The sequence below is a fragment of the Mytilus edulis genome, chromosome 14 (assembly GCF_963676685.1).
Source record: "Mytilus edulis chromosome 14, xbMytEdul2.2, whole genome shotgun sequence".
Taxonomy (NCBI): domain Eukaryota; kingdom Metazoa; phylum Mollusca; class Bivalvia; order Mytilida; family Mytilidae; genus Mytilus; species Mytilus edulis.
Window position 1 is genome coordinate 69,117,764 of NC_092357.1, and position 12,700 is coordinate 69,130,463.

At 33.0% G+C, this 12,700-nt stretch overlaps 1 protein-coding gene across 1 annotated transcript in view; it reads right to left on the minus strand.

Moving 5' to 3' along the window:
- Positions 1-12,700, minus strand: part of LOC139502861 (fibronectin type 3 and ankyrin repeat domains protein 1-like) — a 406,467-nt gene that overhangs the window by 140,250 nt on the left and 253,517 nt on the right. The window lies entirely within an intron of this gene.

Sequence of the window (12,700 nt, forward strand, 5' to 3'; positions counted from 1 at the left end):
TTTAGAACTATTTCATCGTTTTGTTTAAGGGAGTATTGTTTTATGTTAGATTCGTGTTGATCGGTTTTTAGTTTTCAAGTTGTGTTACAATGTAAGAAGACTGTTGTTTTGTCATTCCATCGTTTTTTTTTTGTTTTTTTTTCACCATTGTGTAGAACGCCACATGCGGGGGGGGGGGGTATTTTGTTTTTGCCATTGTAAGATAACTTGTGCAAAAGCAAACATGAAGGTATCGACAGACAGTAGAATAATTAGGAGTTAACCTCTGTAAAGATAAAAATGAACATAAATGTGCGTCTTTATACATCACATACATTCACATTTACTAAAACAATGACTTTTATTAACTGTCTACATGTTAGTGTATAACTTGGTAAGACAGACGGGTGTATCGTCTACATCAACGTCAACAGCGGTGCTAGACTATATTTCATAGTATGTTAACTTATCTTTTTAATGGGATAAAATTCCCTATAATTTTACTGGTTTGTAAATCGCATGTCGCAATGTGCATTCTAACTGGTTGGTTATATTTGTTCGACACTTCTTTCAATACACAATACAATCTCGAATACAATGTACCATTTAACTGATTTGTTTGACACTTTTTTCTTGTAATACACAATACAATCTCGAATACAATTTTTAACTAACTCATTATACAATATTGACCAATGTTAAATGTTACTTAACATGTAATTTTGTATGTTTTTAGTTTCACCTGAAAGAACATTGTTACATACATGTACTTTTCCGTGGTTGGTGCATATGTTGATTACATATTTGTATTGATTTTCATATACATTTTGTTTTAATAAATTGAGCTTTGTTTCTTTCAGCATTTTTAAGAACAGTTTTGATTGTAAGTATTGGTGATTTTGTCGCAATCAATGCCATATTGTAGAAATTTTTGTTATGCAAAATTTACAAGATTGGTTTAGTTTAACGTTAGTCGTTGTGGCAATTTGATTGTTAACATTTGTAGAAGTTTTTTAAACGATATGATTTTTCTCGGCTACATTCTCTTCGAAAAGAGAACTGTATATTGATCCTTCGAATGTCAACTTTATAAAGTTTACTATTGCTTTTTATTTTTTTATATTCACTAAATCAAAGTCCTCATTGTATAGGTTGGGGTGACTTAATGGTTATAGTTAAATTTCCGTTTAACTCATTACGTATTATTCCAAGACACACTTTTGAGAACTTATATTGATGTCTTGTCCTTCTCTGCATGTTTGTTTTTATTGTTTTTGTTTTTAACGATTGTGTTTATTGTTGATGAACCCCTTGATATCCTGTTCATAAATAAGGTATTTCGTGAGACGTTTCTTATATATCGCGAGACTTAGCTTTTTACAAATATAGCTCCATGTAGATAGAAGAGTTAATGGTTTGTCCACAACTACATAACGGTGGAATATTCGAGACATCTTTTGGTATAATAAACATTTCTAAAAATTAAGAAGATGAAGTATGATGTCCAAGTCACAATTTGTGAAAGTAAATCATTATATAAAATTCGCCAAAATCCATAACTTTGACTGAAAGATGAATAAAAATCCATTTGCAAAAGACAATGTTTTTAACATTTTGTAAATAAAGCTATTTCAATAGTTAAAACACCAAAATTAAAAGAATTTTTTCCCGGGAAAAATTTTGCAAAATTTTAACAATATGAAATTTGACCTTTTTGGCGACCTGTCTGCACTTTAAAGGAAATTGGACAGGACAACAATAGCATAACTATATATACCATACTGGTTCATATTATTGAAAAACCATACTATAATGCTTATAAAAAAAATCATTTAATGGATATAAAAGGCCGATTTGATCAAACATAGCATGATTTTAACCTTTTATCTTGATAGAAACTCAACTACAAGGAACATCCTTTCAAAGGCAAATCCTTGAACTTTTTTATTCTTAAATCATTACATGACTAAACCTTCCTCCTAACAGAATATGAAGATGATCTTGTAACCTTCGCTCTTGGTGACTTTGCATTGATTTATCTGAGACAGGCACTGAAGTCGATATTCAGAAGTCTTTTGAGATTGAAAAGACCAACATGATATTGAAAGGACCAACATGATTTTGAAAGGACCAACATGATATTGTAAGGACCAACATGATATTAGAGGTACCTACATCTATATGTATCCTCAAAAAGATTCACATGCACATGTTGTATATTTATACCATGTAAGCATGCACATTTCAATAATCATATCATGTGTTTTATTGTATTGATTGTTTTGATTATTTAGATATAGGAAGATGTGGTATGAGTGGCAATGAGACAACTCTCCATCCAAATAACAATTCTAAAAAAGTAAACCATTATAAGTCAATGTACGGCCTTCAACACGGAGCCTTGGTTCACACCGAACAACAAGCTATAAAGGGCCCCAAAATTACTTGTGTAAAACCATTCAAACGGGAAAACCAACGGTCTAGTCTATATAAAATTTAAAAAAAACGAGAAACGAGAAACATGTATAAATTGAATAAACAAACGACAACTACTGTACATCATTAACATAACTGACAATTTAAACTGTAATCATGTTTAAGTTATTCAGTAGTTTAACCATACACTTAACCGTCAGACCATTTTTTCTACAATGTAGTGTATCCATACATTTAACCATCAGACCATAGCATCAATTTTCGATAGAAACTATTTTTTAGAACGGGATACTTTATTTCAAACTGTTCATTTGTATTGAATAATTCCTTGTCTTGTTTTTTCAGAATATATCTTCATTATTTTAGATACTGTCTTATATTTATGATGAGATTTTCTCACTGGCATAGTACATACCTAACCAATCTACGATTTTGATATATATTAGCACTTCTTTCGCTCGTTCGGTTACAGCCGACTTGTAGAAAACAGTTCTTTGTTCAAGACTCGTAGAAGAAAATGTGCTTTTTTGATCAAAATAATGCTCTCCAGTTACACATTTAACATCTCATAGTATCAAAATAATGCTCTCCAGTTACACATTTAACATCTCATAGTATCAAAATAATGGTCTCCAGTTACACATTTAACATCTCATAGTATCAAAATAATGCTCTCCAGTTACACATTTAACATCTCATAGTATCAAAATAATGCTCTCCAGTTACACATTTAACATCTCATAGTATCAAAATAATGCCCTCCAGTTACACATTTAACATCTCATAGTATCAAAATAATGCTCTCCAGTTACACATTTAACATCTCATAGTATCTCGAGTAGTGTTGATACATTGACCAACTGATGCTGGTTTGATAGAAGTACACGATGACTGTGAAGCATTACTTTGTAATTTTTGCTTTGATGTACTTTCGTATTTACTGTCTATTTTTAAACCAATTGAATAATAAAGCAGCAATGAAAAGCCCGATAGATTACAGTATTGACGAAACTCGCCCGATATATAACGACATTGACGAAATACATTCTGGTTTATTTGATGGCACCAATGATTCAAGTAATGAGGTACAACCAAATAAAGCGAAAGGAGAAATTACAAGAAAACCAACAATGAAAGAAAACCTTACATTAGAGATAGTATCTCTGCAAACATCAAAAATGATAAAACTATTGCCGACTAATGCAATAAAACTGCTACAAAAACCGGTTTTACAAGAACTCCGATCAGACCAGACGAATATACCTTAGAACAATGGATTTCTGATAGCAATAGAATAGAATATTGTTATGGCTATATCATTGCATAATTATTCAAATTTATATTTTTAATTATCAATGGTTTTTATAAATCCAGGATTCAGTCATGGCAGCACAGGGGGAGAAGAAATAAATTATGTTCGAAACAAGTCGGACGAAGGTGAATACCTTTAAAAGTTATAAAGGGGATGTTTTAGGATTATGTGTTAAAACTGTAAAAAGATTTCAAATGGCAAATATGAGAAACAAGACCGTAAAGCCAGATGGGTAAACATTGTACAGTGTTCTTATAACACTTATGACAAAGGTCTTACCAGGTTTTATGATTTTGCTATTGCTTTAACGATGTTTGAATATGCAAATTGGTATCACATTATGACCTGCTGGTTTAACACTTTTATAATGGCAAAACATTTTAGGAGATTAAAACGAAATTTAACAGTATTTTGGATAGATGCGCATCCAAAAGGCAATTTAGATGAAACGTGGAAGGCTTTGCAAACACGTTCTTTGAGCACGCCTCTTATAGCAAATTAGACTATTTACCGGATGTGTTATCACATAAGCAACACGACGGGTGCCGCATGTGGAGCAGGATCTGCTTACCCTTCCGGATTTCCTGAGATCCCCCGTATTTTTTGGTGGGGTTCGTGTTGTTTATTCTTTAGTTTTCTATGTTGTGTCGTGTGTGCTGTTGTTTGTTTGTCTTTTTCATTTTTAGCCATGGCGTTGTCAGTTTGTTTTAGATTTATGAGTTTGACTGTCCCTTTGGTATCTTTCGTCCCTCTTTTATAGCAACGAAGATGATATGGAGTATAAATAGGTACGACAGTTTACTCAACCAACACCAACTATTTATTCCTTATACAGAAGAGTTCAGAAAGATTTTCTTGAAGACTCATTGGAAAGATGATTCCAATAAACTTGATTGTGACCGAGTCAACATCCAGGTAATATTAAGACATGACTACATCGCTCATCCAAGGAATCCAAAGGGGATGGTACCACGAAAACTGAAAAATGCAAACAAAATTTTGACCAGCTTATCCATTTGTTTCGCTAGCGTTTGTGTATAAGCAGTTCAAATTGACAGTTATTCAATGAACAAACAATTAGAAATTATATCGAAAACAGTCATTTTGATTGGTGTACATGGTATCGGTTTAAGTCATACTCTGTCTCTTCCAAAACATGCCAGAGTTATAAAACTTTATCCTTTAAAAGTCAGTTTTGGAAATGAACATTTCAAAGCATTTGCAAGATGGAGAAATTGAAAATAGAAAATGAAGATGACAGTTGTACATAATTATGTTTCACTTAATTATTTTACGGATTTGGTTGCTAAAATAATAGAGGTAGCACTCCACAGTTAGAAAATAAAATTAAAAATGATCAGTCACAAAATGTTTTATCATCTCCTATTCGTGGATTTCTAATACATTAACCTAACTGTTTGTGTTGTACATGTGCATATGTATGTAATCAGTATATTCCATATATTTGATTTTCAAAAGTTAAAAGAGTGAAAATTAATTCCTTTTATGTGTATCCATGGCAACATTCTGAATTTATTTACCATAAAATATTGCAAAAAGGGGGGTGGATATGTCACATATCCCCCCCAAAATTTGGATCAAACTAGAATTTCAATGCCTTTGAGTGATACCTTTTTAGAAACTGTGTTCATAAATCTTCCTAATGATCAAATAAAAAATGGGTGTCTTTCGCCTCATTTTTTCGTAAAATCCAATCACAAAGTTCGTGCGATAAAAAGTTGAAAAAAAAACATTTCAATAATTGACAGACCAATAAAAAGTGTTGGCAATTTGTGTAGGATTTTAATTTTAGAATGTAATAAACAAATAAGAAGATCGTTAACAACATGAAGTGATTCGGGAAATGATCTATACACGATAAAAGGAAATAGTTTGGTGCGTCGATATGAAATTTCATAGAGGCATGTAATATTTGTAAGATTTGCAATAACAAGCATTTGTAGAACTGATTATTTCGATCCTTCAAATATGTGTAAAATAATCAATATTTATATATATTAGTCTCTTTCATATATACAATTGTAGTATATTTTTAGATGCTGTAGATTTGTATTTGATCATTGATTGTATGCAAAACGTTCGGTGTTAAATATTTCATGTTTTCGTAACAAATCAACACCTTTTAATTTTAAGACTTAAGCATTTTTACAGCCAAAATTACAGTTAAAATTAAAGTTTTAACACCAACAGCAGCTCTCACAAGGTAAGCTGGTTCCATAGAAGTCCTCACGATTTTTTATATATCCCTGGCAATATTCGGTTTATATCAGACTCTGACATTGAGGGGAACAAATACCATGGAAGTTTTGTCTTCTATAAAAACATTTAGATATAAAACGTGTATCTCATATCAAGCCTCATTTATAGTCTTCCAAGTACTCCACGAAACCTCTTTCTAAATTATTAGCATCTATTTTATCAGCAATCAAAGACGGGCTTCAAAGTTAGTGTGAAACTGCCTATTCTAGAGGTGGCGTGAATCAGATGTGGATACTTAAAAATTCCAAAGATCTTTTAGAGTACATACAATCTAACTCTCTTTCATCTTGTAACAGTATTAAAACATTTGACTTTTCTACTCTTTACACAAGTATTCCACATTCAAAACTAAAAAACAAATTGAAAGAGTTGGTATTACTTTGCTTCATAAAAAAGAATGGCCAACGTAGATACAAGTATCTTGTCTTAGGGAGGGACAAATCATACTTTGTAAAGAATCACTCTGATTCAAACAAAAAATTCTCTGAAACCGATATTATCAAGATGCTTGATTTCTTGATTGACAACATATTTGTAACGTTCGGAGGACGTGTTTTTCAACAGACTGTCGGCATCCCAATGGGAACAAAATGTGCCCCTCTATTTGCCGAGTTGTTTCTTTATTATTATGAGGCTGACTTCATGCAGGAACTTCTTGGGAAGAAATACAAGAAGTTAGCAATATCCTTTAACTCTACCTTTCGCTATATAGATGACGTTCTTTCACTAAACAATTCAAAATTTGGTGACTATGTGGAACGCATCTATCCCATCGAATTGGAGATAAAGGATACTACAGATACAGTTAAGTCGGCTTCATATCTTGACTTACATCCAGAAATTGACAATGAGGGTCGGTTGAAATCAAAACTTTACGACAAAAGAGATGATTTCAGCTTCCCAATTGTGAACTTTCCATTTCTAAGTAGCAACATTCCAGCAGCACCTGCATACGGGGTATATATCTCCCAATTGATACGATATTCCCGTGCTTGCATTTCCTATCATGATTTTCTTGATAGAGGGTTACTGCTCACAAGGAAGCTATTAAACCAAGAGTTCCAAATGGTGAAGTTGAAATCATCCCTTCGTAAATTTTACGGACGCCATCACGAGTTGGTTGACCGTTATGGAATAACCGTTTCACAAATGATATCGGATATGTTTCTTACGTCGTAACTACAATCCCCTTCCCTTTCATGAATGTGACCTACCGAATTAGACTATTTACCGGATTTGTAATCACATAAGCAACACGACGGGTGCCACATGTGGAGCAGGATCTGCTTACCCTTCCGGAGCACCTGAGATCACCCCTAGTTTTTGGTGGGGTTCGTGTTGTTTATTCTTTAGTTTTCTATGTTGTGTCATGTGTACTATTGTTTTTCTGTTTGTCTTTTTCATCTTTAGCCAAGGCGTTGTCAGTTTGTTTTAGATTTATGAGTTTGACTGTCCCTTTGGTATCTTTTGTCCGTCTTTTATAGAAAATTCAATATAATTTGTTGTCTCAAGGATATATTTGGATCAAAGAAATATTTGGTGTAGGAAGAGGAGATGGAGGAAAGGGAGAGATAGATAATATATTTCGGGGTATTTATTTGGTCTCTTGTTACTCAAGACAAAATGTGATGGAAGTAAATGTTTCCCCTTCGTTTTATATAGCAGGGTATTCCATAGTGTAATAATATTGGTTGCAGATAGTTGTCTCCCTTAATACAGACTATCAGATTGTATCTTTTTTTAATAGTCAAAATTTAAAATACTGAACATGTTATTTTACCTGAACGTTTTATTTATTGTCCTGTAAAAGCAGACTTATTTGTTTCCTCTACTGTGTAATTTGATGTATTTTGATTAAGAAGAACTTTATCCATATTTTGAAGATGTACCCATATTTTGACTATCTATTTATTGTGTCTGTTTATTTAACGCATCAATGTAAATATATCGGAAATTGATGAGACTGTCATAAAAGTGAGAGGGTTAGCCCTATAGAACCAGGTTTAATCCACCATTTTATACATTTGAAAATGCCTGAACCAAGTCAGGAATATTACAGTTCTTGTCCATTCGTTTTTGATGCGTTTTGTTATTTGATTTTGCCATATGATTATGGACTTTCCGAATTGATTTTCCTCTAAGTTCAGTATTTTTGTGATTTTACTTTTTAGATATGTGGAACGAAAGTATTCTCCTAACGTGATTAGGCTTAAACGAATATGACAAAACCATAAATGGAAGATCACGTGACAGATTCAGGAGGAACCCGTCAAGTTTAATTGTTTCAACTCGGTCGATTCCGTACCCTCATCTAACAAATAGAGAAATAGAAAACTACTTAAATTGTATATCTTTTGAAAAGAGAAGTTACATAACAAAGAGGAGAATAAGCGATCATAGTTTAATGATAGAAAAAGGAAGACATTTAAAAATACCTAGAGAAAAAAGACTATGCACATCCTGTAAGACAATGGAGGATGAAGCCCATTTTATTTTATACTGTAAAAAAATGCTAAACTAAGAGATAACTTTATAAAAAATGTACTTAAACATATGCCAGATTTTATGTCCTGGCAAGAAAATGAACAAATTAAATATCTTCTTTGCCCATCAACCTCAAAAGAAGTAGAAAGCTGAGGGTCATATTTTAAACAGGCATCAGAACTGAGGATAGGGGACTCTTGATTTATTTATCGAATATATATATATATATATATATATATATATATATAGTGTCTAAAAATAGCAACAATCAATTTTAAACTTTTAAACAAAAACGTCAAGCTACAAAGATATTTTTTTGTCATGCATCCGATTTCACCTAGATAGATGCACACGCCCGATGAAGCTAATTTGTTTAGCGAAATATTGCGTGAATAATATATAAAATATAACAACTAATTTTATAACACTCATTAGTGTGTTAAAGTTACATTCTTAGACACTTATATATATATATATATATATATATATAAGTACGTCTGAGTCAGTGACAACCCTACAACAGATGTATCCATCGGATCGCCATCAATGATGGTGATACATGGCTGTGTACATAATGTATATACAACTCGTCTAAACATCAACCCAACAATGTTAGATCTGTAAATTTGCTTTCGCAAATTTTTGGTTCTTCCCTCGCCGGGATTCGAACCCTATAGATAATTTAGCTGATCTGTACCAATAACATCTTCATGCCTTATATATCATGTACTGTAGTACGCCGCTAGATTAAAACTGACGTGGAAAGGTAACACATGGCCAGCGAAAGCTCTTTTTTTGAGAGCCCAGGTGGTCGTGTGGTCTAGCGGGACGGCTGCAGTGCAGGCGATTGGGTGTCACGATATCACAGTAGCTTGGGTTCGAATCCCGGCGAGGGAAGAACCAAAAATTTGCGAAAGCAAATTTACAGATCTAACATTGTTGGGTTGATGTTTAGACGAGTTGTATATACATTATGTACACAGCCATGTATCACAATCATTGATGGCGATCCGATGGATACATCTGTTGTAGGGTTGTCACTGACTCAGAAGTACTTATGAATATAATTATTTTCTGTGACTGTATCTTACATTAATTTGTAGGATCCTTTACTATTGATAATTTAGCTGATCTGTAACAATAACATCTTCATGCCTTATATATCATGTACTGTAGTACGCCGCTAGATTAAAACTGACGTGGAAAGGTAACACATGGCCAGCGAAAGCTCTTTTTTTGAGAGCCCAGGTGGTCGTGTGTTCTAGCGGGACGGCTGCAGTGCAGGCGATTTGGTGTCACGATATCACAGTAGCTTGGGTTCGAATCCCGGCGAGGGAAGAACCAAAAATTTGCGAAAGCAAATTTACAGATCTAACATTGTTGGGTTGATGTTTAGACGAGTTGTATATACATTATGTACACAGCCATGTATCACCATCATTGATGGCGATCCGATGGATACATCTGTTGTAGGGTTGTCACTGACTCAGACGTACTTATGAATATAATTATTTTCTGTGACTGTATCTTACATTAATTTGTAGGATCCTTTACTATAGATAATTTAGCTGATCTGTAACAATAACATCTTCATGCCTTATATATCATGTACTGTAGTACGCCGCTAGATTAAAACTGACGTGGAAAGGTAACACATGGCCAGCGAAAGCTCTTTTTTTGAGAGCCCAGGTGGTCGTGTGGTCTAGCGGGACGGCTGCAGTGCAGGCGATTTGGTGTCACGATATCACAGTAGCATGGGTTCGAATCCCGGCGAGGGAAGAACCAAAAATTTGCGAAAGCAAATTTACAGATCTAACATTGTTGGGTTGATGTTTAGACGAGTTGTATATATATATATATATATTGTTTTGCTTTTTTGCTTTGTTTTTATGGTTTTGTTTGTTAAATGTATTTTGTGTATGTTTATATTTTTTGTCACAAACTTATTGTTCAAAGTATATATGACAATAAATATTTGAATTGAATTTGAATTATTGCTATATATCGATCATCTCAAGCTCTCTAAATTGACGTACAATATGTTCATGTATATCGTATGTTATAACTTTTTTGATATGAGCGTCACTGATGAGTCTTATGTAGATGAAACGCGCGTCTAGCGTATTAAATTATAATCCTGGTACCTTTGGTTAATTTTTATAACCTCTCAATGGAATATCTACAGTATATCAAAGCTGTCTATAAGTCTTTTCACTTTTTATGTACCAACTACATTAAAAAGACATGTATCATGCTACATGTATATTTAAAGTATATGGTTCGTAGTAAGCTTGGGAATTGTTGTCTTATATTAAGAAATGTAATATCTCCCTCGATGACTACTTATCTTGGCAGCATTTTGATTTATGTGTTTATTATGCAAATTTTAATACTGACATTAACATTTGTATCTATCTATCAGAAAAATATATTCCCTTAATGCCTAACTCATATTAAAGATTACAAAATTGGTAATAACGTTAACAATAAGGTGACTGTAAGATGATATTATTTATATACGTTTAACATTTAAAGTTATATCAGAGTTATGCATCACTTTAAAGTATACAATGTTTCATGCTGTGAAAGGTAAAATAGCAAATATACCAAACTTAAAGGAAAAATCCATACGAATAGTTTGTTTTATTAAATGACAAAAACATACTCAAACAATCAACTGAATAAAAAACAACTGTCATAACCCTACATTGATAAAACACTTCCGTATGAAGAAAATAGTGGATTAAACCTAGTATCAAACCTCTCAATGGTATGACAATTGCATGATATTCCATTTTATTGACAACAACATGTGCGTAAAACACATACAAATAATAAGCTAAATATGGTAAAAGTCTAACTAACTATAAAAGGCTTTTTCAACACAGACTAAAGCAAAATAGTAATTACATGTAGACACTCTTAGATTAGCGATACTATTTTGGGAATTGATGAAAGCTGCAGAGTTATATTATATTACTCATACAGTAGTAAAATCGATAGCTTTATGGGGTGGTACCAGGATTATAATTTAGTATGCCAGACACGCGTTTCGTCTACATAAGACTCATCAGTGACGCTCATATCAAAATATTTATAAAACTAAACAACTACAAAGTTGAAGAGCATTGAGGATTCAATATTCCAAAAAAAACTGTGCCAAATACGGCTAAAGTAATATATGCCTGGGATAAGAAAATCTTTAGATTTTTTTAAATTCAAAGTTTTGTTCACGGGAAATTTATAAAAAGTCAGCTGTCCATTTTTATCTCATTGTTCTAATAGAAAACTATATATAGGTTACCTTCTAGAGTTAAAATAACACATACTACTGATGTAGAATTTCATCTTATTATTTCTTGGTTTTATTAAATATAATTGTTGCTGCAAATTAAATTCTCTAAGAGCCATGATACATGTTTTGTAACTGCGCTGTCCGATTAATGTCCGTTAGCTTCTTTTCACAATCATGAACATTTCCTTTGAAACATGGAGCCGACTGCCTTCACAATCTTAAGGGTATTAAGTTTGAAAACTGCGTCTATGGACAAATATGATGTCTTTACTTGCATAACACTTACAAAGGAACATAACTCTAGATCCGTTGAGGTGACGCTTCCCACTATCAGAGCTTGTGATAATAACAATTGTTACTTCGAAGTGTTATTCCTTTTTTGTACATTGGCTAGAGATTTAGGGAAGGCTAGAAATCTTTAAAAAAAACATTTTTAACGCTGCCTAGTTTTTGCGCCTGTTTTTTTTTTTTGGTGGGGTTCGTGTTGCTTATTCTTTAGTTTTCTATGTTGTGTCATGTGTACTATTGTTTGTCAGTTGCCTTTTTCATTTTTAGCCATGCCGTTGTCAGTTTATTTTCGATTTATGAGTTTGACTGTCCCTCTGGTACCTTTCGTCCGTCTTTCAAATCACGAGCCTCTGGCTTTTGTTAGTCTTTTATGAGTTTTTATTTTAGTTTCTTCTTTATATTTCAGAGTTTAATATGACTTCCATTATCACTAAACTTGTATACATTTTTGTATAAGGGCCAGCTGAAGAACGCCTCCGGGTGCGGGATATCGCTGGATTGAAGACCCGTTGGTGGCCGTCAGCTGTTGTCTACTCGCTGATCGGGTTGTTGTATCTTTGACAAAATCCCTATTTGCATTCTCAATTTTATTATGTATAAAGTATACAACATTTGATACAGGTAAA